The sequence below is a fragment of the Mobula birostris genome, chromosome 27 (assembly GCF_030028105.1).
Source record: "Mobula birostris isolate sMobBir1 chromosome 27, sMobBir1.hap1, whole genome shotgun sequence".
Classification (NCBI taxonomy): Eukaryota; Metazoa; Chordata; class Chondrichthyes; order Myliobatiformes; family Myliobatidae; genus Mobula; species Mobula birostris.
Window position 1 is genome coordinate 10,475,149 of NC_092396.1, and position 22,569 is coordinate 10,497,717.

Below are 22,569 nucleotides of genomic sequence, written 5' to 3' on the forward strand. Positions count from 1 at the left end.
GCCAGCCAGAAAAGGATACTTTTATTCCCACTCACTGCCTCCTACCAATCGGCCAATGCTCTAACCATGTTAATAACTTTGCTGTAATACCATGGGCTCTTAACTTGGTAAGCAGCCTCATGTGTGGCACCTTGTCAAAGGCCTTCTATTGACTCTTACGTCCTCCTAACCACTGAGGTCAGGTTAACTGGTCTATAATTTCCTTTCTGCTGCCCTCCTCCTTTCTTGAACAGTAGAGTGACATCTTCAATTTTCCAATCCTCTGGCACTATGCCAGAGTCCAATGATTTTTGAAAGATCATTACTAACGTCTCTACAATCTCTACCGCTACCTCCTTCAGAACCCCAGGGTGCAGTTCATCTGGTCCGGGTGACCTTTAGGTCTTTCAGCTTTTTGAGCACCTTCTCCCTTGTAATAGTAACTGCACTCACTTCTCTTCCTTCACACCCTTCAACATCTGTCACATTGCTAGTGCCTTCCTCAGTGAAGACAGATGCAAAATACTCATTTAGCTCATCAGCCATCTCCTTGTTCCCCCTTATTATTTCTTCGGCCTTATTTTCTAGCGGTCCTTTATCCACTCTGGTGTCTCTTATTTTTTACATACTCAGACATCCCACCCTGCGAAAACTCATTTCAGGGAGGTAGCAGCACCACCCCTGCCCCCCGCAATGCCATATCCCCCCCCGCCCCCCCCAGTCGACCTCCAAGGGTGTATGTATACATGAGCAGGCATAGTTTTTTGCTATTTCTGAATCAGGAAACATTTTCCTGATAAGCTTGCCTGTGTGCTTACACACCTGGAATGGCAGGTTATGCTCAACGATGGAAGATGTAAAGTACACCTCAGCTCTAGTGACCTTCTCTGTCAGACTTCGGTTTTCTGCTGAAAAGAACTGTGAAATACTTGAGCAGCCTTCCCTGCGCTTAGCCTCCCTTGTATGTTGTGGTCCCTAAAAAAAATAAAAGCATGAAGTGTATCCTTATTATGTTGTCTTATGCAGAAAATGTGTACTTATATTATATTATCATGGAGTCGTTTTTTTATTCTATTACAACTTTAAGCAAGTCTACAGGGAGTTTGGCCTCATCACATTGGACATCAATAGAGTAGCTCCTTAGCAGCTGGCCAGCTAGTTTAAATAACATTAGCTACGCTAATGAACGAATGACACCTGTTAAACTCACCTCAACATGTCTTTTACAGTTTTAACCCACCATGGGCAATAGAAAAGTCACTGTTGCAAACAGTGCAGCGAGCAACACTGTCATTATTTTTGACCCCTATTAGGCAGGGGTACACTTTAATATGTTTTATATTTTTTTTGGAACACTCTGCCATGGCGCTGCAGGACACTAAACTGAACTGATGGACAATGAAAGAGAAAGAGAGGTCGACTGTAAAGCCCGCCGACAGAGAAAACTGTTAGGTCTACTTAGCACAAAGAGAGACCAATCAGGATGCTTTCTCCATCACTCACTTTGTCTGTCTGTCTGTCTCGCTCTCTCTCTCTCTCCCCCCCCCCTTGCTTGCTCACTCTCAAAAAAATCGATTTCTGGGATATTGTATATAATTTGTGGGCGTCAGGGAACCACTATCAATATGCGGAAGACTCCCGGAACTTCCGGGAGAGGTGGGATGTCTGCATACTTGAAAAAGCTTTTACTATCCACTTTGATATTGTTTGCTAGCTTGCTTTCATATTTCATCTTTTCCATCCTAATGATTCTTTTAGTTGCTCTCTGTAGGTTTTTAAAAGCTTCCCAATCCTCTATGTTCCCATTAATTTTTGCTTTGTTGTATGCTCTGACTTTTGCTTTTACATTAGCTTTGACATCCCTTGTCAGCCAGAGGTGTGCTATTTTGCCATTTGAGTATTTCTTCATTTGTGGAATACATCTATTCTTTCCCAGAAACTCACACCGTTGCTGCTTTGCTGTCACCCTGCCAGCATCTCCTTCCAATTTACTTTGGCCAACTCCTCTCTCATGCCACTGTAATTTCTTTCACTCCATTGAGATACTTCTACCTCAGACTTTACATTCTCCCTATCAAATTTCAAGTTGAACTTGATCATATTATGATCATAGCCTCCTAAGGAGTCTTTTACCTTAAGCTCCCTAATCTCCTCCGGTTCATTATGTAACACCCAGTAGTGAGTAGGCTCAACAAAAAACTGCCCTAAAAAGCTATGATGTAGAAATTCAACAAACTCACTCTCTTGAGATCCAATATCAACCTGATTTTCCCGATCAACCTGCAAGTTAAAATCTCCCATAACACTGCGTTTTGGCATGCTTTTTTCTATTACCAGAGGGCTTTGAGGAAGAAGAAGTGAAAACAGTAATAGAATGCAGACGCAAGGGCCCTTAACGACAGTAAGTAACTCCGCCAACCCAGAAAACCCACAGCCTTTGTCAACGCTGGAGACCAACCTCATCCTCAGCCCAGATCACCAGTAGGTTTGCTCCCTACTGCATCTGACTGGCAACTGAAAGTCGATCTAGGAAAGCAATTAAAGTTCCCTGACTTTTCCCGGAAGCAGGAAAAGTTTAAAAAGGCAAGGAATCTTCAGTGGTTTTTGATTCGGAGCAAGAAAGCTGCGAGTGAATGGCTAAGGATTTCCAGAGCGAAGGCATTTTTACTACTCGGGGTAAAAGAGAGGCAAGACTGCACAGGCGTGTGACGTCAGCCAGTAGAGCGGGAAAAGTTTAAAAAGAAGACTGCCATATCTAGCGGGCAGCAGAGTGATTGGGCTTTGGCTCAACGGGTTTAGGCAGTAATGAGGCGAGGTGGGTTTACCTATGTTAATTGCGTTAAGGAAGTATGTGTGTGAGGCCAGTTTTCTGTGCTTGGTGTCAGATATGGGAGGTCCTGGAAATCTCCCAGCCTCCCGGACGGCCATATCTACACCCGATGTGTCGAGCTGCAGCTCCTAAGGGACCGCATTAGGGAACTGGAGATGCAACTCGATGACCTTCGTCTAGTCAGGGAGAGTGAGGAGGTGATAGAAAGGAGTTATAGGCAGGTAGTCACATGGGGCTACAGGAGACGGACAAGTGGGTCACAGTCAGGAGAGGGAAGGGGAAGAGTCAGGTGCTAGAGAGTATGCCTGTGGCTGTACCCCTTGACAATCAGTACTCCTATTTGAGTACTCTTGGGGAGACAGCCTACCTGGGGGAAGCAACAGTGGCCGTGCCTCTGGCACAGAGTCTGGCCCTGTGGCTCAGAAGGGTAGGGAAAGGAAGAGGATGGCAGCAGTGACAGGGGACTCAATAGTTAGGGGGTCAGACAGGCGATTCTGTGGACACAGGAAAGAAACTCGGATAGTAGTTTGCCTCCCAGGTGCCAGGGTCTGGGATGTTTCAGATTGCGTCCAAGATATCCTGCAGTGGGAGGTAGAACAGCCAGAGGTCGTGGTTCATATTGGCACCAATGACATAGGTAGGAAAAGGGAAGAGGTCCTGAAAACAAACTACAGGGAGTTAGGAAGGAAGTTGAGTAGCAGGACCGCAAAGGTAGGAATCTCAGGATTACTGCCTGTGCCACGTGACAGTGAGAATAGGAATAGAATGAGGTGGAGGATAAATGCATGGTTGAGGGATTAGAGCAGAGGGCAGGGATTCAGATTTCTGGATCATTGGGACCTCTTCTGGGGCAGGTGTGACCTGTACAAAAAGGACGGGTTGCACTTGAATCCCGGGGGACCAATATCCTGGTGGGGAGATTTGCTAAGGCTACTGGGGAGAGTTTAAACTAGAATTGTTGGGGGGGGTGGTTTGGGAACCAAACTGAAGAGACTGGGGAAGAGGAGGCTGGCTCACAAATAGAGAAAGCTTGTAGACAGTGCGTGAGGGAGGATAGGCAGGTGATAGAGAAGGGACGTACTCAGATGGATGGTTTGAGATGTGTCCACTTTAATATAAGGAGTATTGTGAACAAAGCGGATTAGCTTCGAGCTTGGATCACTACTTGGAGCTATAATGTGGTGGCCATTACAGAGACTTGGATGGCTCAGGGACAGGAACGATTACTTCAAGTGCTGGGTTTTAGATGTTTCAGAAAGGACGGGGAGGGAGGCAAAAGAGGTGGGGGTGTGGAACTGTTGATCAGAGATAGTGTCATGGCTGCAGAAAAGGTGGATGTCATGAAGGGATTGTCTACAGAGTCTCTGTGGGTGGAGGTTAGGAACAGGAAGGAGGTCAATAACTTTACTGGGTGTTTTTTATAGGCCGCCCAATAGTAACAGGGATATCAAGGAGCAGATAGGGAAACAGATCCTGGAAAGGTGTAATAACAACACAGTTGTCGTGATGGGAGATTTTACTTTCCTAAATATCGATTGGCATCTCCCTAGAGTGAGGGGTTTAGATGGGGTGGAGTTCGTTAGCTGTGTTCAGGAAGGTTTCTTGACGCAATATGTAGATAAGCCTGCAAGAGGAGAGACTGTACTTGATTTGGTATTGGGAAATGAACCTGGTCAGGTGTCAGATCTCTCAGTGGGAGAGCATTTTGGAGATAGTGATCATAATTCTATCTCCTTTACAATAGCATTGGAGAGATAGGAACAGGCAAGTTAGAAAAGCGTTTAATTGGAATAAGGGAAATTATGAGGCTATCAGGCAGGAAATTGGAAGCTTAAATTGAGAACAGATGTTCTTGGGAAATGTACAGAAGAAGTGGCAAATGTTCAGGGGATATTTGTGTGGAGTATTGCATAGGTACGCTCCAATGAGACAGGGAAGTTATGGTAGAGTACAGGAACTGTGGTGTACAAAGGCTGTAATAAATCTAGTCAAGAAGAAAAGAAAAGCTTACAAAAGGTTCAGAGAGCTAGGTAATGTTAGAGATCTAGAAGATTATAAGGCTAATAGGAAGAAGCTTAAGAAGGAAATTAGGAGAGCCAGAAGGGGCCATGAGAAGGCCTTGATGGGCAGAATTAAGGAAAACCCCACGGCATTCTATAAGTATGCGAAGAGCAAGAGGATAAGACGTGAAAGAATAGGACCTATCAAGTGTGACAGTGGGAAAGTGTGCATGGAACAGAAGGAAATAGCAGAGGTACTGAATGAATACTTTACTTCAGTATTCATTATGGAAAAAGATCTTGGTGATTGTAGGGATGACTTGCAGCGGACTGAAAAGCTTGAGCATGTAGATATTAAGAAAGAGGATGTGCTGGAGCTTTTGGAAAACATCAAGTTGAATAGGTCGCCGGGATCGGATGAAATGTACCCCAGGCTTCTGTGGGAGGTGAGGGAGGAGATTGCTGAGCCTCTGGTGATGATCTTTGCATCATCAATGGGGACGGGAGAGGTTCCGGAGGATTGGAGGGTTGCGGATGTTGTTCCTTCATTCAAGAAAAGGAGTAGAGATAGCCCAGGAAATTATAGACCAGTGAGTCTTACCTCAGTAGTTGGTAAGCTGATGGAGAAGATCCTGAGAGGCAGGATTTAAGAACATTTGGAGAGGTGTAAAATGATTAGGAGTAGTCAGTATGGCTTTGTCAAGGGCAGGTTGTGCCTTATGAGTCTGATTGAATTTTTTGAGGATGTGACTAAACACATTGATGAAGGAAGAGCAGTAGATGTTGTGTATAAGGATTTCAGCAAGGCATTTGATAAGGTACCCCATGAAAGACTTATTGAGAAAGTAAGGAGGTATGGGATCCAAGGGGACATGCTTTGTGGATCCAGAACTGGCTTGCCCACAGAAGGCAAAGAGTGGTTGTAGATGGGTCATATTCTGCATGGAGGTCAGTGACCAGTGGTGTGCTTCAGGGATCTGTTCTGCGACCCTTACTCTTCGTGATTTTTATAAATGACCTGGATGAGGAAGTGGAGGGATGGGTTAGTAAATTTACTGATGACACAAAGGTTGGAGGTGTTGTGGATAGTGTGGAAGGCTGTCAGAGGTTACAGCGGGACATTGGTAGGATGCAAACCTGGGCTGAGAAGTGGCAGATGAAGTTCAACCCAGATAAGTGTGAAGTGGTTCATTCTGGTAGGTCCTGTGTTTTGTGATATCACACCGGAGGAAATATTGTATCATTTCTTAATGCATGCATTACTAAATGACAATAAAAGAGGATTGTGTGTCTTCATAATCTAATCTAAAATATGATGGCAGAATATAGCATTAATAGTAAGACTCTTGGCAGTGTGGAGGATCAGAGGGATCTTGGGGTCCGAGTCCATAGGATGCTCGAAGCAGCTGCCCAGGTTGACTCTGTGGTTAAGAAGGAATACGGTGTATTGGCCTTCATCAAAATGGAATTGAATTTAGGAGCCAAGAGGTAATATTGCAGCTATATAGGACCCTGGTCAGACCCCACTTGGAGTACTGTGCTCAGTTCTGGTCACCTCACTACAGGAAGGATGTGGAAGCCATAGAAAGGGTGCAGAGGAGATTTACACGGATGTTGACTGGATTGGGGAGCATGCCTTATGAGAATAGGTTGAGTGAACTCGGCCTTTTCTCCTTGGAGCGACAGGGGATGAGAGGTGACCTGATAGAGGTGCATAAGATGATGAGAGGCATTGATCGTGTGGATAGCCAGAGGCTTTTTCCCAGGGCTGAAATGGTTACCACAAGAGGACACAGGTTTAAGGTGCTGGGGATTAGGTATAGGGGAGATGTCAGGGTAAGTTTTTTACGCAGAGAGTAGTGAGTGTGTGGAATGGGCTGCCGGCAACGGTGGTGGAGGCGGATACAATAGGGTCTTTTAAGAGACTTTTGGATAGGTACATGGAGCTTAGAAAAATAGAGGGCTATGAGTAAGTTTAGTAATTTCTAAGGTAGGGCCATGTTCAGCACAACTTTGTGGGCCGAAGGGCCTGTATTGTGCTGTAGATTTTCTATGTTTCTATGACTTCATCGCATCATCATTCTTGAGGCCTGACATGGCCATTCTGTCTGAAACCTCGAAGCAGGTGGTCATAGTAGAACTGACAGTGTCTTGGGAAGACCAGATTGAGGAGGAATTTGAACGTGAGAGGAGCTGGTAGAACAGTGCCAGAGACAGGGATGGAGGGCATGATGTGAGCCGATCGAATTGAGATGTAGAGGATTTTCTGGCAGCTCTCTGTGCAGAACCAACTCTCTCCTTGGCTTTATGGGAGCTGCAAAGGAAAGAGCCTTCAGGACTTTCACAGAGGCTGCTTCGCAAGCCTCCAGATGGTTATGGATCATGAGGTGTGACACGTGGACCAATGCTGCTGGGACACAAGCCAGGGCCTCATCAACCCTGGCTGGGTCACCTGGACGATGGTGTCTGATGCTGAAAGACCTGAAACACCCAATGACCCCAGGTTACATCACCGATGATGTGTCCCAGCGCATCCTAGGATGAATCTTAGCAGCATTACGATTACAGAGAAAGTGCAGTGCGGACAGACAAGAAGGTGCAAGTGCAAAACAAGGTAGGTTGGAGTGGCATGGTAGCATAGTGGTTAGCGAAATATGTTGTATTCGTTCATTTAAATAATTAATTATATGTAAAAACATGTCATGTGCATATGTCATCATGCTACCATGTTACACGTACACACCTTGCTTAAAGTAAACGCGAAAATACACCGGACTCCAGTGCTTCCTTTAAGTTAGTTCAATGTTTTGAAGTTACAAAACATAACAGCTTCCTCCGTGTGCTCCAATTTCCTTGCGCCTTCCAAGGATGTACGAGTTGGTGTTAGTAATATGCGAGCACGCTACGTTGGTGCCGGAAGAATGGGGCCACTTACAGGCTGTCCAGCACAATACTTATTGATCAGATTTGACTTGATGCAAGTGATGCACTTCTCTGCTTATCAGAATCAAAATCAGGTTTAATATCACCAGCGCATGTCGTGAAATTTGTTGTTTCTGTGGCAGCAGTGCAATCCAATATATAATCTCACCCTCTCCCAGTGTAGAGTGCCCTCCTGCTTCAAAACATCCACCATTGTTCCTGTACCTAAAAAGACCAAGGTAACATGTCTGAACGACTGGCGTCCTGCCGCGCTCACCTCAATAATAAGCAAATGCTTTGAGAGGCTGGTCAAGGACTACATCTGCAGCATGCTGACACCCACCCTGGACCCCCTACAATTCGCCTACCAACACAACCGATTGACAGATAACACAATAGCCACAGCTCTACACACTGTCCTTACACTTCTGGAGAAGAAGGATGCTCATGTGAAAATGCTGTTCTTGGACTACAGTTCAGTGTTCAGCACCATAATTCCCTCCAGACTTGACAAGAAGCTCAGAGATCTCAGCCTTCACCCTGCCTTGTGTAGCTGGATCCTGGACTTCCTGTCAGGTCGTTGGCAGGTGGTGAGAGTGGGCTCCTTCACCTCTGCCCCTTTGACCTTCAACACAGGTGCCCCTCAGGGCTGTGTACTAAGCCCCCTGCTTTACTCTCTGTATACCCATGACTGTGTCACCACCCACAGCTCCAATCTGCTAATTAAATTTGCTGACAACACTATACAGATTGGGCTAATCTCAAATAAGAGTGAGGCAGCCTACAGAGAAGTCATTACGCTGACACAATGGTGTCAAGAAAACAACCTCTCCCTCAATGTCGCAAAAACAAAGGAGCTAATTGTGGACTACAGGAGGAATGGAGACAGGCTAACCCCTATAGACATCAATGGATCTGGGTTGAGAGGGTGAACAGCTTTAAGTTCCTCGGCATAAACATCAGACTGCTTAACTCATGCTGACACATCTGTATTTCTATGTTATATTGATTATCCTGTTCTACATACTATTTATTATAAATTATATAAATTGCACATTGCTCATTTAGATAGAGACGTAACATAAAGATTTTTACTCCTCATGTATATGAAGGATGTAAGTAATAAAATCAATTCAATTAAGAAAACACAAATTACAGTAAGTATATATATATATAGATATTAAATAATTAAATTAAATAAGTAATGCAAAGATAGAAATAGAACAGTAATGAGGTGATGTTCATAGGTTCAATATCCACTTAGAAAGGGGAAGAAGCTGTTCCTGAAATGTTGAGTGTGTTTCGATGTACATGTGACAAATAAAGCTAATATTTCCTTATCTTTAAGAAGAATAAGAAAGCAGAAATGTTCTATGGTCTCCAGACATTTCCTCCACTTCCCGCGTGTTTGGTTTCTATAGGATGCATGGCAGGGTGCCACTGTGGCCACTCCGACCGAACCTCCCAAACTCTAGACCTCCAGCACAAGGACAGCAAATATTCGCTTCCCCTCCAGATAAAACTTAAGGCTGAACACCATCACCATCACTTCTACCATTGCAGGAAGTAAAATTGGGAATGCCCTCCCCACAAAACTGTTGCCGTGTCATAACTAAAAGAACTGAAGTAGTTCAGCAAGGCAGCTCCTCACTGTCTTCTCACTAGCCCTACAGAAAGGTTAGTGTCCCAGGTACCCTAGAGGCATTTAAGAAGCTCTTACACAGGCACATGGGGTTGTACAGTAGCATGGTGATTAATGTAAGGCTAGTGGTGCCAGTGATCCAGGTTCTATTCCTGCAATTGTCTGTAAGGAGTTTGCACATTCTCCCCGTGAATGCGTAGTTTTCCTCTGGGTGTCCCGGTTTCCTCCCACAGTCCAAAGATGTACAGATTAGTAGCTTAATTGATCACATGGGTGTAATTGGCTGGTCAGAAGTGCCTGTAACTTTGGAGGCTAAATGAATTAAAAATAAACAAAATGAAGAAGCAGAGAATGGAGAGAATTTGGCCATGTGCAAGCAGAAACAATTAGTTTAATTAGTGCTATTAGTTTAATTAGTTCAGTGCATCTTTATGAGCTGAAGGGCCTGTTCCTGTGCTATACTGTTCTGTGTGCTGAGTGAATAAATAAATAACTAAAAAAACAAGTAGCTATTTTGGTCCATATATCACATCAGCTTTATTTACCACATGTACATCAAAACAAACTGTTGGCTATGGAGGAATTAAAACATGGAAGAAAACATTGAACTGGAATGGGTCAAGGACAGTGGAAATAGACAAAACAATTGTCTTTGCTCTTACTATGTGCTTGAAGGAATGGAGGCTGCCATTTTGTGAAGCTGCTCTGTAACCTCCATCCTGTGAACTGTTGGAGAACTGATTCTTGCTCTGGGATAATCTAATCAGATCAATTGAACGTGGACACAAGGGAGTATTTGCTATTAACCTGCTAACCCTGAGATCATTCTCTGATAAGCTGTGTATTGTGTACAATGGTAGGTTTGCAGAAGCAATCTCATTATCTTGGCCCAGTGTCTGTGACCTGGTTTGACTGGTTCGAACCAGAATCAAGGAGGACAAAAGAAGTCACTTAAGGCATGAAGTTGTGTAGCCCTTGGACTACATCCAGTGGGGAGGTGTTATAACACAGTCAGGTGACCGCAAGCCAACAGGAATGAAGTGCATCATTTGAACTGATAAGAAGTGTTTAAAAATGCTTCAAATGCACAGGGTGCCAATTCCAGAAATTAACCATTGCGAAGTAGATCCCCCATGCCAGGGGCTGGGAGAAGAAAAGATTGATCATCTCGCCAATAGAAGATCCCTTATTTCGATGTTATAAATTAGAAAAGTGGTCTGAGAGTGAGGGAACACACAAGGTTTGATCAATTTAAATGTTGGTCCGAACTGGAAAGTTCAGGTATGGACCTAATCTAGGCAGGGGGGCCTGGGCCCGAGAGCTTATCGAAGCAGCAGGGCCCAGGTCTGAGAGTGAGGAATGACCCAAGGTTTGTAAGGTTTAAGCGCCAGACCAGATTGAAAAGATCAGGGTTTTGTGGCCGATTCAGCTGGCTATTCCGCAAGGTCTGCTCGTCTCTCTGCTGAACCAAGGCTGGCAACTGCGGGCTTCTGGATCGGCTGCAATGATGACTGGTTTTGTGGCTGTGGACTCACTTCCATGAACTTCAGTACTGAATATTATGTGCTTACTTTTGCTGTTTGCACAATTTGTTTTTTTTCTGCACATCGGATGTTTGCTGGTCTTTTTTAAATAGGTTCGATTGTGTTTCTTTCTGTTTTTGTGGCTGTCTGTAAGGAGATGAAACTCATGGTTGTACATAGTTTACGTACTTTAATAATAAATGTACTTTGAACTTTAGAAAATTTCCTCAGAATAATCTGGAGCAGATGAAAATTTCAGTGCATTCTCAGTATTGTGCTAAACATTATAATTGATAGAAGGTTTTAAGTGCCGTTCTCTGTTTTGAGCTGCAGTTATTAAATTTAGAATTTAATGAATACATTTGGTGCATTAGATACAATTTTCAATAAGATGGCCCACTAGGTATTCCTGTCATCTCCTCTTTGTGCCTTTCCTCAATGGAATTTCATCAAAGACGTCTATTTTTAAAATGACATTCTATTTCTCATCTTCTCCTTTCCCGAGAGGTTTGGACCACGTTGGTGGACAGCTCCACCCACAAAGGTAGCTCACTAGTCACGTGTACTGACTACGGCTGAGACGGAGTAGTAATCCTGAGGCCTGAGGAAATAAAGGTGAACGGTAATTCCTGTGTTGCTGTCTCCTGTGCTGAGATGCAGTGAAAAGCTTTTGTTTATGTGCCATCTATAGATACTGTTGGATCCTGATATTCTTGATCTGAGGTTCTTTGCAAGTCAAGAATAAAGTATAAAACCTGTTGCTTGTGATCGTTTATTAGGCGTTACAAGAATGGAATGATGGAAAAGAAGCTTGAGGGGGAGAAAGAGAGAGGGGGAAAGGGAAAGGCAAAGACAAAGAGACAAGAAGCTCGATCTAATGTGGTTTGGTCCTCTCTAACCAGTTTGCTAATTCCATTGAATTTCCATTGATGAAAAATAAGCAATGCAATTGCCCTTATTCAAGTAATGCAATACCCACAACTGCAACCACTAAAAAACACGCTGAACTATTACAAGTATATAAGTAATTATATAAAAATAAAAACATGCATCAAAAGATAAAATACAATTATACAGTCTAATCCAACAGTACATTGAAATAGTATGAAATGGTATTGTCCACTGTAGCCATAGGAAAAGGGCACTGTCTGTCCACTATCTCTGCTGCTCATGATCTTATATATCTCTATCAAAATGCCTCTCATCCTCCTTTGCTCCAAAGAGAAAAGCCCAAGCTCGCTTAAGCTTTAAGTTTATTTTTATTAACTTCTGCTCCATGGAAGGGGGAGAAGAGAGAAGTGTGATGAGAGGCCGAGGTGAGGATGGTAAGGACCCAGGTGCTGGAGTATCCGAGACACGATTTCGAGACCGAGATAAGAAGAGTGTTCTTGACTAGATTCAAGAACTTTTATTATCAAGGAATGTATAAATTATACAGCCTTGAGATTTGCTTGCTCACAGGTAGCCACAAAGCAGGGAACCAGAAAGAAACCAAATAAAAGAGAAAAAATAATTAAAATAAAAGACCAACATTTGTTGTGCAAGCGGAAGGAAAAAAAACATGCAAAAATTTGAAGTGAATCACTGTGTTCCGAACCAAAATTGAGTCGTCAGATCCAAACAAAGCAATTGGGGCAAGTTTTTATAGCCTCAGCGCCATGGAGATGACCATTACGGAGAGCGAGCGAAATTGGCTCTCGCCTCGGATCCCGACGCCCCATCTTTTCAGTCTGCCTGGGCTGGCATTTAAACTGATGCTAGACAAGAACCTGGTGAGTCTAGATGAGAATCCAAATGAGTCAGAAATCCTAAACGCAATCACAGACTGAACGGAAGTTGAGCTGAGGACTGAGCCCAAACCTGAGTTCAGGTGCTCAGCATGCATTGGTCATGATCTTTCAAGAATCACTTGATTTTGGCATGGTCCTGGAGGACTGGAAGATTGCAAACATCACTCTACTCTTTAAGAAGGGAGGAAGGCAAAAGAAAGGAAATTATAGGCCAGTTAGCCTAACCTCAGTGGTTGGGAAAATGTTGGAGTTCATTATTAAGGATGAGGTTTCAGAGTCTCATGATAAAATAAGTCAAAGTCAGCATGGCTTCTTTAAAGGGAAATCTTGCCTGACAAATCTGTTAGAGTTATTTGAGGAAGTAACAAACAGGGTGGACAAAGAAGAGGCAATGGATGTCATTTACTTGGATTTTACAGAAGGCATTTGATAAGGTGCCACACATGAGGCTGCTTAACAAGATAAAATCCTATGGTGTTACAGGAACAATATTGGCATGGATAGAGGAATGGCTGACAGGCAGGAGGCAGCGAGTGGGAATAAAGGGGACCTTTTCTGGTTGGCTGCGAGTGACTAGTGGTGCTCCTCATGGGTTAGTACTGGGACTGCTACTTTTCGCATCGTTTGTCAATGACTTGGATAATGTAATTGATGGCTTTGTGGCAAAGTTTGTGGATGATATGAAGATAGATGGAGGAGTAGGTAGTGCTGAGGAAGCAATGTGATTGCAGCAGGCCTTAGACACATTGGCAATATGGGCAAATGTGGCAGATGGAATACAGTGTTGGGAAATGTACGATAATGTATTTTGGTAAAATGAACGAAAGTGTAGACTTTTATCTAAATGGGGAAAAGGTTCAAACATCAGAAGTGCAGGGGGACTTGGGAGTCCTCATACAAGACTCCCAGAAGGTTAACTTACAGGTTGAGTCTGTGGTAAAGAAGGTAAATGCAATGGTGACATTTATTCCAAGGGGAATAGAATATAAGAGCAAAGAGATAATGCTGAGCCTTTATAAGACACTAGTCAGGCTGCACTTGGAATATTGTTAACAGTTTTGGACTCCATATCTCAGAAAGGATATGTTGTCATTGGAAAGAGTTCAGAGGAGGTTCATGAGGATGATTCTGGAAATGAATGGGTTAACATATGAGGAGCATTTGGCAGCTTTGTGCCTGTACTCAATGCATTTAGAAGAATGCTTGGGGGGGGGGGGGGATCTCATTGAAACCTACTGAATGTTGAAAGGACTAGACAGGGTGGATGTGGAGAGGATGTTTTTTTTATGGTGGGGGTATCCAGAATTAGAGGGCACAGCCTCAAAATTGAGGGGTGGCCATTTAGGACAGAGGTAAGGAGGCATTTTATTAGCCAGAGAGAAGTGAATCTGTGGAATGCTCTGCCACAGACTAAGGTGGAGGCCAAGTCCGTGGGTATATTTAAGGTGGAAGATGATAGTTTCCTGATTGGTCAGGTCATCAAAGGGTATGGCGAGAAGGCAGGTGTATGGGGTTGAGTTGGATCCAGGATCAGCCAAGATGGAATGGCAGAGCAGACTCGACGGGCTGAATGGCCTAATTCTGCTCCTATAGCTTATGGTCTGATGGTCTTAAGTATCCAAATCTTGGCACCAAAACATGGCCGTTAATTATAAGAGGAGGCCTAAATCTTTGAAGGGACTGCGCCAGGTATCCATACCCCGAAAAATTGGAGCATCTAAACCCCGGAGGTTGGTGCAGCTGGGTGTGTTCTGTAAGAAAAATGTCTGAGGTAAGGAGGGGTCTTTGATTATGTTGGCTACTTTGCTGAAGCAGTGGTAAATATAAACAAAGTTAATGGAGAGGAGACTGGTTTTGGTGACAGACTGGGCTGCATTCAGACTACTACTACTACTACGTCGACTCAGGCCTAGGGGGCCGGCGTCGGGCACAATGACGGACTCTCCACTTCTCCCTCTCCCTCATCAGTGTGTTCAGTTCATCTACATTAGCCACACCGCTGTCTTCTAGGAGCGTGTTGACCATAGTCTTGGGAGGGCGCCCAGGGTTCATCCTCCCATGCTTGGGCTCCCATATGATGACTAGGCTGGCAGGTAGCTCGGGGTGGCGTAGACAGTGCATTCAGAACTCTCTGTAATATCTTGCCATCCCAAGCTTTGGTCCAGATGGGATGCTTTCTATGGTTCATCCATTAAACTTAGCGCAGGGAAATGTGAGTTCAAATAATATCAGTTTGGGGGCTCGCATCTAGTCTGTCACAAAATCTGGAATAGAATTGAATGGAAAGATGACCTGAAAACCGACATACTATCAGAAACCAATTACTACTAACCTATTTTCCTTTTCTCTTATGATATCTCCTTTTTCTTTTGAAGCTAGCTGGAATCCTGCTGGAGCCCATGAATTACAACTGCACTCAAACTATGGTTCATCACAGGTGGTGGGTTCTTGCTCTCGGACTTGCCGAGTGGCCTGGCATTTCGATTATCTCCAGGTGTAGCCTGGAAAACGTGTGCCTTCGGGGTGCAGCCCTGTGGACGGACTGATCCTTCGCCGGCGTTACCAATTGAAGTGCCGCAGGAGATTGTAACAGGCGGTGTACTTTACTGTCGAAAGGAGGCCCCTGAACTTGAGGCTCTCTCTCTCTCTCTCTCTCTCTCTCTCCCTCGGTGGTGAGTGAGAGTCTGTTGGCCCTTGAGTCAGGGAATTGGGACTAACGACATGGCAGATCGTAACATCGAAAGAACGATTTTTTGGCCTCCCCTCTCGCTGTTGCAGAAGCAATATCCCTCTCTCAGTCGCTAGTGAGAGACAGTCTGTCTGAGATGGTAATGTGTTGGGATGGACTGTAGATCAGGGTGTCTGGGGGCTTTGCTATTGCTTGCATGATGGGGTGTGGGGGCTGATGCTTTTGCTGAGCAAGTGGGGGGGAGGGGAGAGCGTGGATACTTTTGCTGCTGATTGTGTGTGGGATGAGGGAGGGGTTCATATGTTTTCTGTCAATCATTCTTTGAGTTTTCTCTCTGTTTGCAGTTGACTGTGAAGAGTAAGATTTTGGGTTGTATATTGTATACATTCTCTGATCTTAAACTGAACTATTGAACTACAAACTTTTCAGGAACTGAGCTGGCCAGTCAGCATCTATGGAGGGGAATAAGCACCTGCATAATCTCTTGTATTTATTATTTGTGCAATATGTAAGTTTAGCATTCTGATTGATATATACTGCAAGACCACCCAGGCTCAATATCTGTGCCATTCTATCCTAATAGGTTAAAATTGCCTGCGTATTAAATAAAGAACTGACTTCCAAACTGTCTTCTGTGTCGATAATGGAAACAAAATCATCATATTGATTTTTCAGCAGCTCTCAATCATATCTGTTATAGTTAATGTGAAGAATATGGCTTATAAGTAGCTGATACAAAGCAATGTTGGATGTTTTAATATCACAACGGTGGCCACTGTATGTACTTTCTTTGGAGTGAGCCCACATAATTCAAGATAGTTTAATGTCATTTCCAGTATACAAGTGTAAAGGAGAATGAATAATTGCAACTCCGGATCTGATGCAGCACAAAAAAAGCCACAATAAGATAAAGAACACAATAATAATAAAAAACACAATAAATATAAATACACGAGAGAGCTTATATACATGGATTGATTGAATGTCCATAAAGTGATTCTAAGCACAGGAGTGTCTGTACTTAACGTGACTGACAGGAAATGATAACGTGGTGGTGGCTGGGGGTGTGGAGGGGGTGGGTTAGTGGGTGGAGGTGTTGATCAACCTTACTACTTGGCGAAAGTAGCTGCTTTTGAGTCTGGTGGTCTTGATGTGGATGCTACACAGCACCCTCCCTGCTGGGAGTGGGACAAACAGCCCAAGAGTGTTGGGAAGTTCTGACTACCCACTGTAGAGCTTTCCTGTCAGCCGCACTGCAGTTTCCGTACCATGCAGTGATGCAGCTCTCTAAAGCACATCTGTAGAAAAATGCCAGTATTGATGAGCAAAATCAAACTCTTTTCAGCCTCCTCAGAAAACAGTGGCTTTGGTGAGCTTCTTCGATTGTATAGAATGCATCTTGGGACCATGAGAGATTTGCGAGATGTGCACCCCCACGAGTTTGAAACTTCGTGCAGAGCATCAGGGTAAGAATAGAAGCAAAGGGGATTAATAGGAGAACATTGGGAATGCACATATTATGATGTGTAAGACTCTTCTCAGACCTGGCCTGACTTAGTAGCTACTCAAATTTATCATGCAAAAGGTACTTTGTTTTAGATCTCATCCAAGCAGAACATCTTTGCCATTATATCCTGTTGGAAAACCTGAATAAAAGTGATTACTTGTGGTATTTCATTGTAAATATGATAGGTTTCTGAAAACCTTCAGAAGGGGTGATCGAGGAGGTGTTGGAGTTTGCGAGGGGGGTGGCGGTGGAAGGAAACGGCAGATGGAAAACTATGGGGTCTTGAAGAAGAGTGCAGGGGAGCTGGATATGAGGGATCCAAAGCAAGGAAGGAAGCGGGTTAGCTTCTTGGGGCTGGAGGGAAACTGCACTTTTCCTCCGTGACTGCCCACTTACCTTCTGGTCTGTACATCCCCTCACCCGCTGGGTTTCCTCCAGAAATCCAACGTTTTTAATCTGCTGGCAACCATAATCAGAGGATCATAAGTGTTGCCTGTACATTAGAGTGTAACACAAGGGAACCTGCATAGGACCCCTCAGGATCAGTAAGGGGGAGAGGTTAGCATAATGCTTTATAGCAACCATCCATATGATTGGGGTTTGATTCGTACCATCGCCTTGAAGGAGTTCTCCCTGTGACCATGTGGGGTTTTCCATTCTCCGGTTTCTTACCGCATTTCAAAGACATTCTGTATGCCTTATGGTTGGTGAGTTGTGGGGCATGTAACGTTGGCACCAGAAGCCTGGCGGCACTTGCAGACTGCCCAGCACAGTCCTCGCTGATGTAATTTGACAAAAACGACACATTTCACTGTATGTTTCATTGTACATGTGACAAATAAAGCTGATCTCTCTTCTTAAAAAAAATATTAATTCGAAAAAAGAAATTTGATTCAGAGCAACCTTGGAAGAAAATAGGTGAGAATGGACAAACAAACTAAAAGATTGCGTGGGACTGTGTGCATTCAACGTGAAAATTATGAACAATAGTTGTTCATTATATGTATCCAGCACTAAGTACCCTCATCATCCAGGACATGGTCTCTTCACGTTAGCACCATTGAGAGGAGGGACAAGAGCATGAAGACTTACACTCAGTGATTCAGGAACTGCTTCTTCCCCTTGTCATCAGGTTTCTGATATGGTCCATGAACTCATGAATACCACTTCATTGCAATCATCATCATCCCCATTACGTGCCGCGTCCCGTTGGGTGGCGGGGTGGAGATAGGTCTCTACCAAAGGAGGTGCAATGCACTCCTTCCCTCCGCTAGCCTGCAGGTCACCCTTGGGAGAGGTGTAGCACCTGCTTAGCCCCCGATCAGGGTCACGTGAATCCATGAGAGCAGATGGCAGATGGTCAAATGAGCAGCTGATGCATATCACAAGTCCTGGTTATACAACCACTGACGCCAGGCAGACAATCTCTGAAGAGTATTGATAATGGCTGTGGTCACTCATCTTGTAAGGACACTGCCCATAAGAAGGCAATGGCAAGCCACTTCCGTAGTAAAATTTGCCAAGATCAATCATGATCATGGAAAGTCCATGTTCGCCCACGCCATTGCATTATTTTTTTATTCTTGTGTTTGGGTTGAGTTGCTCTCCAATCTTGGCAACTTGCTTGCAAACATTTTGTCACCATGCGAGGAGACAACCAACAGCACACTGACCATGTCTGCTCGGATCGTGATGAAACGTTTGCAAGGAAATTGCCAAGATGGGAGAACAACTCAACCCAAGCATCACTCACCCGAGCTACACATCTTCCGAATGATTTATTTTTGTAATTTGTAGTTATTTTATGTCTTTGCACAATACTGCCACCACACATAAGTCAGTGGTAATAAATCGGATTCTGATTCTGGTTCAGATATGATGTTTAATATCTTTCTACATAACCAGAACAGGAGGGTGAAGGTGACTGGATTCAGTATCAGAGTTGATATGTTTTAGTACCTTACTTACTTACTCACTGTCCGTTACACCGCTGGCATTTAGGGCAGCAGTGAAGGTCCTCCATCTCCGGCTGTGTTCATCACCATGTTAGTAGCCTCTCTTGGTTTTCACTATTGTCAGTCACGCAAGTGCTGGGCTGAGACTCAGAAACATCATCACATTGCTGTTTTTGGAACAATTTCATTTCACCGGTCAGGGTTGTTAGCCCTGAGCTGAACCCCTGAACCTGGAGGACTGGTGGACCATTCTTAGTCTGGCTTCTACCCTTTGACCTGTTTGGCATGGGTGACCCTACCAAGAGCCAAAGCATAAAGCCTGATTCCAGGTCATTGACGCATGGAAGCCTCCAAACCTTGACAAGGTTGTGGTCCTCTTGGAGGAATATCTTAGCAGTACATCCTACATTTGTGTTAAAGGAACAGATTAATCAAAATGATGTGCCCCTATTACGCAGTAGGATTTATACTCCTGGCTTTGCAAATTAAGGGAGGGTCTGTTGCCATTATAATAACTTTTGTTGAAAGCAAACACAAACAATATTTAAAAAGCAAGGGTACAGAGGAATTTACCAGGACACTGCTCGGATTGGGCGGCATGTCTTATGAGGGCAGGTTGAGTAAGCTAGAGCTCTTCTCTTTGGAGAAAAGGAAGATGAGAGATAACTTGACACAGGTGTATATGATGAATAGAGGCATATGTAGAGTGGACAGACAGAGACATTTTTCCAGAGTGGCTATGCCTAATGTGAGGGTGCATCATTTTAAGGTTTTTGGTGGAAAGCGTAGCTACGTTTTTTTTACACGGGGTTGGTGTGGATTGCACTGCCAGGGGTGCTGGTAGCAACAGATACATTAGGGACATTTAAGGGACTCGCAGTTAGGCACATGGACGACAGAAAAATGGAGGGCTATGTGGGAGGGAAGGGTGAGGTTGAACTTAGAATAGATTAAAAGTTTGACACAACATCATGGGACAAAGAGCCTGCACTGTGCTGTAATATTCTATGGTCTATGTAATTTTAAAAAAATTCCCAAGAACATTATGAAATGTGACCTTCAATTTCACTTGTTAGCCAGCACACCTCAATGTGCAAATGGAAATAATTTGTATTGAGCACCTTCATCATCTCTATCAGCGATTTGATTGATTTACATATGGCCTAGCTGACATCGCTGAGGGATCGTATTACAAGGAAACTTGTCACTCACGCCACACTTTTATATGATATTTTCAGATTTTGTTGTATATTTTACAGTATAAGCATGGGGGAATGCATTTGACTTCAGGACATAGTTGTTGGTGTTAATTAACCTTTGAACACGAGGCACAGAATTGAGAGAGTCTGGTAAAAATACTGTGAGTCTGTGCTTTTACTTAACGATTTCTTTTCACCACATCCCCTCTGAAGTCAAAACACAAGCAGAATAAACATTGCTGTACCCAGTGCGAAAGAGAGACCTGCGTGTTCAGTCATCAGAAATAACAAGATATCAATGGTATCACCCTAACAATATACACATGAGCCCTGTGGCCATTAAAAGCAGTCAAGGGAAATAAAACACTGTCTGAGGAAGACTTCTGAAGTCAGGAAAGAATACTATTTGCGGTGGTTTTTAAGAATGATCGGGGAGAAGAAATTTATATTTGGGAACGTGTGAGTGAGTTTATCTATCCAACATCCCCCCAAGAGAATTATCTCTAATGCTAATGCAGTTACTGAAATCCAGAATCATTTTGTGCTGTATAATTTAATTTCCTGACAGGTTTCCCTCCACTTTCTTGATCTGCTACCTCAGAGTGACACACAAAGGGGTTTCTATCAGGTCGTAAGATGAGATTTCAGCTCCCGATGTCCTGATTGACAGTGCTGCTGGCTTATACTATTTACTGGCCATTAGCCTGTACATTTTAATTGGGGCTGTGGCACTGATGTTAACCAGTGCTCTTTGGGTCCTTGTTAAATTATTGATGTTGTAACCCAGCGCTCAGTAAGGTGTCACTAAACTCTCTCTGCACTGTATTGCATCTGCCACTTCTTTGCCCATTCTCCTAATCTGTCCAAGTCCTTCTACAGACTCCCTGCTTTCTCGACACTACCTTCCCTTCCACCGATCTTTGTACCGTCTGCAAACTTGGCCACAAAGCCGTCAATTGCGTCATCCGGATACTTTATACTTTATTGTCGCCAAACAATTAGTACTAGAACGTATGATCATCACAGCGATATTTGATTCTGCGCTTCACACTCCCTGGATTACAAATATTAAAAATTAAAAATATTAAAAATAGTTAAAATTAGTAAATATTAAAATTTTAAATTATAAATCATAAATAGAAAATAGAAAAATAGGAAATAAGGTAGTGCAAAAAAACCGAGAGGCAGGTCCGGATATTTGGAAGGTACGGCCCAGATGCGGGTCAGGATCCATTCAGCAGTCTTATCACAGTTGGAAAGAAGCTGTTCCCAAATCTGGCCGTACGAGTCTTCAAGCTCCTGAGCCTTCTCCCGGAGGGAAGAGGGACAAAAAGTGTGTTGGCTGGGTGGGTCGTGTGCTTGATTATCCTGGCAGCATTGCTCCGACAGCGTGCGGTGTAAAGTGAGTCCAAGTATGGAAGTTTGGTTTGTGCTGTGTTCACGATCTTCAGCAGCTTCTTCCAGTCTTGGACAGGACAAGTTCCATACTAGGTTGTAATTATATGGTTATATGGTTATTGGATTGTACTGCTTCCGCAAAGACAACAGATTTCACAACATGTGCTGGTGATATTAAACCTGGTTCTGATTCTGTAGGTGTGTTGGCTAATGAAAATGACGCAGTTCATTATTTATTCCCATACACATGTGATGAATAAATATGAATATGAATGCTAATATCTTTCCTATGATATCATGGGTTCATGTTTTGTTTAGTGGCCTCATCTGTGGCACCTTGTCAGTGGCCTTCTGAAATCCAAGTCACCACATCTATCCTGCCTATAATTTCCCCAAAGAAGTATTTTTTAAATTTCAAAATATACATTATTCAAAAATAAAATTATATACAATAAACCATTCAATGACTCTCAATCCCTTATGGTCTCTACATAGCCATACTTTTGGCCACCCATATGGCATTCCGTTGGTTCACCTTACCACACCATTGTTGAGGGGTATACTCCCCGCCACCCGACCCCTCCCACTCTCGCAGGAGAAGAACCCTAAACCGTGGTCGTTCCCCACCGGGCCCTTGCGGTGGCTGCACCGAGTTTCAGTGCGTCCCTCAGCAGGTACTCCTGCAGCCGAGAATGTGCCAGTCGGCAGCATTCTCCCACGGACACCTCATATGAGCACTTCCAGGAGTTACCAGTTTTCTCCAGCCAATAAATCACTTTAAAGTATTTACTGTTGTGAAGCAGGGGAGAAAGCCACCCATTTGTAAGTACTTGTCTGTCTACCTAACAACTCTCAGGAGAGGAGATCTGTCGTTATTCCCTGGCCTGGGATGTCGGTCGCTATATGCTCGGTGGCCACTTTATTAGGTACACCTGTACATCTGAATTTTAATGAAGATATCTAATCAGCCAATCATGTGGCAACAGTTCAATGTATAAAAGCATGCAGGCACTGTCAGGAAGTTCAGTTGTTGTAATAAGATAAAAAAGAAACACGCGTTGGTGTGCAGAAGAGCATCTCTGAATGCACATGTGGAACCTTTAAGTGGGTACACTGAGTGCAGATGCCGAAATGT